This window comes from Gossypium arboreum, chromosome 13 (genome assembly GCF_025698485.1).
Source record: "Gossypium arboreum isolate Shixiya-1 chromosome 13, ASM2569848v2, whole genome shotgun sequence".
Lineage (NCBI taxonomy): Eukaryota > Viridiplantae > Streptophyta > Magnoliopsida > Malvales > Malvaceae > Gossypium > Gossypium arboreum.
The window spans coordinates 69199638-69207430 of record NC_069082.1 but is presented as its reverse complement, the minus strand read 5'-3'; the positions used below and the strand labels follow the sequence as shown (position 1 = coordinate 69207430).

Below are 7793 nucleotides of genomic sequence, written 5' to 3'. Positions count from 1 at the left end.
ATCGAACATAGTTAGACCTGCTGTAACTGAAAATACTTTTGGATTAAAACCTAACACTATTCAAATGATACAGCAATTTGTTCAGTTTGATGGTTTGCAGGATGAGGATCCCAACGCTCACTTAGCCAACTTCTTAGAACTATGCGATACATTTAAAATTAATGGTGTCTCTGATGATGCCATTCGTCTTTGGTTATTCCCCTTTTCATTGAGGAACAAAGCTAAACAGTGGTTGAACTCATTACCACGAGGTTCAATTACTACATGGGAACAAATGACTGAAAATTTTTTACTAAAATATTTTCTGACGACTAAAACGGCTAAATTACGTAATGATATCTCTTCTTTTGTGCAGATGGATTTAAAAACACTCTATGATGCATGGGAGAGATACAAGGACCTTTTGAGAAGGTGCCCTCACCATGGGTTACCGCTTTGGCTACAGGTTCAAATGTTTCATAATGGCCTGAACCCTTCGACTCGACAAATGGTTGACGCAGCTGCTGGCGGAACCATAAATAATAAAACACCTGAAGATGCCTATGAGTTTATTGAGGAGATGTCACTGAATAATTATCAGTGGCAAGTCATGAGGACAAAGCCAACGAAAAAAGCCGGCGTTTATAACGTCAATTCGGTCACCATGCTCTCTAATCAGGTCGAACTCTTAAATAAAAAGATTGATGGTTTTCTTAGTTCTTCGTAGGTTCACCCAATAATGCAGTGCGAAGCAAGTGGAGGTGGAACAAGCCATTCGGAATACCAACCTTATGGCCACAACATGGATAACGAGCAATTAAACTACATGGGTAATAATCCTCGGCCTCAAAATAATCCATATAGTAACACTTACAATGCAGGTTAGAAGAACCACCCCAATTTCTCGTGGATCTGTCAAGGAAATCAAAGACCACAACCACCTCCAGGCTACCAACAACCACCCTACCAACAGGAAAAGAAGCTGAACCTTGAAGAGATGCTCTCAAAGTTTATTTCGATGTTAGAAACTCATTTCCAGAACACCAAGACTGCACTTAAAAATCAATAAGTGTAACACCCGTGCACTGAGTGCATTACATCGAGTCGAACACAAGGTGCACACAAACTTAACTTAATCATTTTCACCGTCCATTTAAAAATTTCGGACAAAGTGGTTCTTGCATCTTGTCGCCTTTAAAAATCATATCTTGAGTTTCAAAACTTGAAAATCAGTTTCGTATTTTTCCCCGAAACTAGACTCATATTTCCATCTACATATTTTTTTCTAGAATTTTTGGTCTAGCCAATTAGTATAGTTTATTAGATAAAGTCTCCCCTATTCCAAGGTTCGACTACACTGACCTTTATGCATTACGAATTGGATATCTTCCGGTACAGGTCTTCAATACTGATGCTGTTTGTTTCTTTAGAAACTAGACTCAAAGAGGAATCTATACATATATGGAATGACTCCTAATAATCTCTGGTTAATTTACAATGAATTTCCAAAGTCGGAACAGAGGATCCAGAAACCGTTCTGGCCCTGTTTCACGAGAACTTTAATATCTCTTAACATATAACTCATATGACCGTTTCGTTTCTTCCATATGAAAGTAGATTCATCAAGGTTAATTTACATAATTTATTCACTATTTAATTCCATTCCTACAAATTTTAGTTATTTTTCAAATGCTCACCACTGCTGCTGTCCGTATCTGTTTTCAAGGTAAACTTTACCTATTTCGTGGTTTCCATGGACCAACTAGAGTTTTGTCATACATAGGTCCACATATACTCATATTTAGCCATTCCAATGGCTGATCATTTGCCTAACACTTCCATTCCAGTCCATGCTCACATCATGAAACCATACATATATACATAAACACAAATAGTCTAATGCCATACCCCACTTTTACGAGCCATTTTCGCATGGTTGTACACACATACATCAAAAACGTATTTGAAAAACAGCAAAGGGTAGTCCTATACATGCCATATCCGGAGTTCAACTAAAAGAATACCAAAAGGGCTTTGATAGTGTGGATGACTTGACTTGATGATCCCGAATCCGATAGCTAACGAGCAAAATCTATAAAACAGAGAAACAGAGAAACGGAGTAAGCAATTTATGCTTAGTAAGTTTGAGCAAGGGATTCAAGACAACAAAAGCATAGCAATCATATAGCTAACGGATAATTTCGTATGCACAAATTCTCAATGTCATACTTATTTCACATTCCAACCCCTATATTCATACATAAGGGATCATCTTAGCCAAATACCGGAAGCTCATTACTCGATCGAGCGAATATCATTCAAGGGATCAACTAATTTCAAGCACATATGAACATACCTCATTGCTGGAATTTTTCAAGCGTATTAACTGAAATTTTTACAGCAAGAACGCTTGCTCGAATCACGTACCTTGAATTTAACCGGATATAACGACTAGCTCAAATGCCTTGGGACAAACCCGGTTATAGTAACTTCATACGAATGCCTTCGGGACTTAACCCGGTTTAGTAACTCGCACAAATGCCTTCGGGCTTAACCCGGATTTATTAACCCACACAAATGCCTTCGGATCTTAGTCCGGATATGGTCACTTAACACAAAGCCTTCAGGACTTAGCCCGGACATCATTCAAATAGCCAAGCACAATTATCAATAAATCATGACACATTCAGTATTTCATTCTCATTAGCAAAATTCAAACACAAGTCACTTATCACATTTGCAATTTCGCTCAATAGCCACACACAAAGAGCATGATCTAATCAAATCATAATCTAAGTTCCATTACTCGAGAACTTACCTCGGACGTGGTCGAACGATTTCGACGGCTATTCGACGACTTTTTCCTTCCCTTATCGGATTTAGCTCCCTTTGCTCTTGAGCTTAATTTAACAAATAAATTGGTTTTATCATTTGAGCATCGAAGAGGAATTCAAGGTACTTAGCCCACATATTTTCATTAGACATTAAAGTCACATATGTACGGAAATCATGAATCAACTCAACACATTAGTTAGTACTCTCCTTAGCAGATTTTCTAAGCCAAGAATAGGCATCAATATGCTTGCCTCTAACCGAATGCATGCACACCATTTCCCTCATGTGGGCGAATATGCATGTCCATGTTGAGGCCAATTATACACTTAATACCACACAAAAAAAAACAGCATACATTTTACTAACTAACGATTCCATATTGTAACTCAATACACATCTATCATTTCCTTCATAACCAAACATCATCACAAGCAAATATACACCTTGAAATAGTATACATGTCATACCAATACATCATGTGCAAACATATATTCATGTAGGTGCAAGGGTCGAATCTCAAGTTGCTTATATCCAAATATAAACACATATCCAAAGCTCAAATCTTACTTACCATGCAACATGCATGAATCGTACTTATGGATATACCATGGCCGAATACACCACCACACCATACCGCTTCAATTTGGTCATGGTTAAACAAAGAACTTAGTATCTCATTCAAAATGCTAAAAGAAAATCTAAGAGTCCTCAATCCCCATCACATGTATCATTATCAAGCTTGATATTTAGCATGCAATGGCATTAACACCACATCCACTTTGGCGAATATCATTCCATGACATAGCAAAGATTTGAACCATGGGCTAATAAAAACATCAAGCTAGCAACTGAAAACATGCATGAATCCCATGGCACAACCTCAAACATACCTTAATCTTGACACAAGTATGGCCAAACTTCCTCCTTATCCCCCTCCAAACCAAGCATGAAGCAAGAACCCCTTCCTTCTTCCTTAGAATTTTAGCTCAAAGAAAATGAAAAAAAGATGAACAACAATTTTTTTCTTCTCTTTTCCTCTACTCACGGCAATGGGGAGGGGGAGAGCCTTCACACACAAATTTTTTTTTATTTTTTTATTACCCATGCATCTTATTTTATTTCTCCTTACATAATGCACTTACAAAACATGTTTCATGACATGTCTTGCCCATATTTCCTTGTCATGGCCGGCCACTAGCTATTAGGGGGGAAATTTGACATGCAAGTCCATTGTTTTGCATGCATGCTTTAAATTAGTCATCACACATTTCCCCATCATACTTTCAAAGTTTTCTACTAGGTCCTTTCTAGTGAAATTCACATTTATAATTCTAAATTAAAACATCAAAAATGTCACACATGAGTTAACACATATTATAGGCAATAAAATAAATATTAAATTATTTTTATGCCTCGGTTTTGTGGTCCCGAAACCACATCCGACTAGGGTAGTTTTAAGGCTGTCACAATAAGCGTCGATCCAAGGGCTCAAAACTCAGATAGTCCAGCTCTCCAAACTAATTTTCGAACGACCACAAGATAGCTTGCCAAGTAATACTGAACCCAACCCAAGGGAACAACTAAACGCAATTAATATTCAAGATGAAGAAGGAGTTGTTGAGCCTGAACCAGAATCGAGGCAAAAAACTATGGTAAGCAAAGGTCAAGGTGAGGTAGATAACAATAAAAACAAAACGGTGAATGTCGATTATAAACCTCGTGTGCCATACCCCAACGCGACAAGGAAAGACCACTCAGATGAACAATTTGGTAAATTCCTTAAACTCTTAAAAAAATACATATTAACTTACCGTTTATTGAAGCCCTATCGTAGATGCCAAACACAATGAAATTCTTAAAAGAGCTTTTAGCAAATAAGCGGAAGTTGGACAAGGCATCGTATGTGGAGATAAACGCAGTGTGCTCAGCTATTCTAAAAAATAAGCTACCGAACAAACTAAAAGATCCAGGGAGTTTTATGATGCCTTGCTTAATTGGTAGTTTCGATGTTAATAATGTATTAGCTGATTTAGGGGCTAGTATCAACGTCATGCCTTATAAAATGTTTAAGCAACTAGGTCTTGGGAAACCCAAACAAACTATGATGAGCATTCAACTAGCAGATAAAACTATAAGATTTCCTAGGGGTATTATTGAATATGTGCTAGTAAAAATTGATAAGTTTATATTTCTCGTTGATTTCATTGTTTTAGACATAGAGGAGGATAGCAACACTCCTTTAATTCTGGGAAGGCCCTTTTTAGCAACGGTTAAAAAAATTATTGATGTTGGCACAGGTGAGCTCACGCTTCGCATAGGAGACAAAACACTCACCTTTCAAGCTAGCAATTCTGACAACACATCGGAAATTGAATGTGATCGTCTAAACCATTCTATTAAAACTGACCACATGATACAACCCACTTTGCAGGAGATAAGTCTGAAGGAAGTACATGAGCTACTCTCAAACAATAGTAAAGGATATATGCATGAAGAACGAAGGTTGCAAATAGAGAAGCTAGATGAATGGCGAACACATAAACCGAGAACTCACGATCAACTGAAACTATGCCAAGACGAGCTTGATACCTCTCCAAATCAACATAAAATTGGAGATAAAGTCTTATTAGATGCCGCAGATCCCCACATTGTCACTACCACACCGAATGAAAAAATCCCTCTTACGGTACTCAGCATTTTTCCATTCGGTATGGTGGAGGTGAGTCATTCCAAGTTTGGCACTTTTAAGGTAAACAACACCCGTTTAAAACATTATTTTAAGATTGATGGCAGGAATGAGGAGTATAAACTCCTCGAACCACCATGACCCTTCAATAGAGAGGTAAGTCGAGCTTAGACTATAAATATGTAACATGTAACACCCCTTACCTATATCCAAGGCCGAAACAAAGTACGAGGCATTACCAGACTTAACAATACACATAGACGAAAACCGGGCCATAAAATTTCATTTAATTCAAAACTTTTCGAACACATGCATAACAAACAAAGCTAACTATATCATCACATCAAAACATAGGACATGGCACGATTAATTAAACTTATAAACCATAATGGATAAGGACCACATCTCATGATTTTATACGATAACTCAATGCAGACTGATACGTATGGTCAAAATCATAATAAAAATACATATCACAAACCAACTTCCTATACATGCCACTCACTTGATATTTCTAATATTTGAATGAATTTTCCCAAAAATGATAGTTTGATGGTGTGATTTTGCCTCCGACGATCTCCAACCCCAAGCCGACCTGCCAATACTAAATAAATGGAGAGGATAGGTAAGCTCTACGCTTAGTAAGTTCATATGAAAATAATAAGCAATTACTACCACACTTTTTAAGACAAAACACTATAATTGTACAATTACACATGTTCAGGTTAAGTTGTGTTATCGAGTTACAGTTACTAAACCATTCATATCTGAAGCTAAAAAACTCCAAATTTAGTTTCATTAATTTTCCTTGAAACTATATTCATATATCTTTCTACCATAAAATTTTCAGAATTTTTGGTTTAGCCAATTAGTACATTTTATTCATTAAATTTTCCCCTATTTCAGGATACAACTACTCTGTCCTCTGTTCACTACGAACCAAATTTCTCCCTGTACAGAATTCAAACGACCATGCCGTTTGTTTCCCTTAAAAATAGACTCAATAATAAATCCATGCATATAAGGTACGACTCTTAATAATTTGTTTACAATTTATTGTGAATTTCTAAAGTCAGAACAGGGGATCTCAAAATCATTCAAAACTGTTTCACAAGAATTCAAATATCACACAATATAGAATTCTTTTGCTTCCCCTATTTCTTTCATGTGAAAATAGACTCATTAAGATTTATTTTCATATATCATTTGCACTTTTATTCAACTTCCACAATTTTTAGTGAATTTTCAAAGTCATGCAACTGCTGCTGTCCAACATTATTTTACCACTAAAATTCATTCTTACATAATTCCACTTAATCCATTTTGTCTTATCGAAATTCACCCAATTATCGAGCACATTGCTCATAATTTTTCATAAACATATACCTACACTTATTCATCATATAATCATGTTCAATTGTATTTTTACTTAATCGATTTTCTCGTTGAATTCTTTGGAATAATAACTGATACTCAATTGCCTGCACATATTTTCACACTTGTAGCCAAAGCTATCTGGTATGCATAGTAGCCTGCACATAGTACTACACATGCGACCAATTATCTGGTACACGTAGTAGCCTGCACTTAGTACTACACACGTGACCTAACCATTTGATACACGTAGTAGCCTGCACTTAGTACTACACACGTGATCGAAGTTATCGGGTATGCATAGTAGCCTGCACTTAGTACTACACATGCGACCTCACAATAGATCATTCGAGTCGTTTTTATTCCGAAGGCTCAACCGAGAAATTTCTCACTTTCCAACATGTTACAAATTGATTCATAGTAATTTTTCAATTTTCAATTTACAACAAATAGTCAATCTATAGGTAGCCTCATTTCATATGATAACATAATATAATAAAATAAAAAGAATCGATAAATTATTTACGTACAGACTTGTCGAAATGTCATCAGGTACAACCGTGCAACAATTCATACATCCCAGGTAATAGTAATTTAACACTCAATTCACGTAGCAATAATTTTCCATTCAATTTCACATAATACAACTAGCATTACATATTATTTTTTTTCCATATCATACATACCATCCATCAACTTCTCTTAAACATATTAAGTTATACAATTTATGCCATATCAATAGAGAATTACAATTCATGCATGGTATTGCATTATTATTAACACACGAACTTACCTCGATCTAGAAACAGTAATTTACCATTTTAGTCCATAACCTTGTATTTTCTCGATTTAAGCTCGAATCTCGATTTCCTTCATAATCGAGCTTGGAAGCTTGGAAACCCTAGCCATGGAGTCTCCC

The 7793-nt window shown here is 36.2% G+C and overlaps 1 non-coding gene across 1 annotated transcript; it reads right to left on the bottom strand.

The window, feature by feature from the left end:
- Nucleotides 1–322: 322 nt before the first annotated feature.
- Nucleotides 323–429, bottom strand: LOC128287531 (small nucleolar RNA R71). Its single transcript, XR_008278231.1, has one exon. It is a non-coding gene; the product is annotated as a small nucleolar RNA R71 (small nucleolar RNA).
- Nucleotides 430–7793: the final 7364 nt, after the last annotated feature.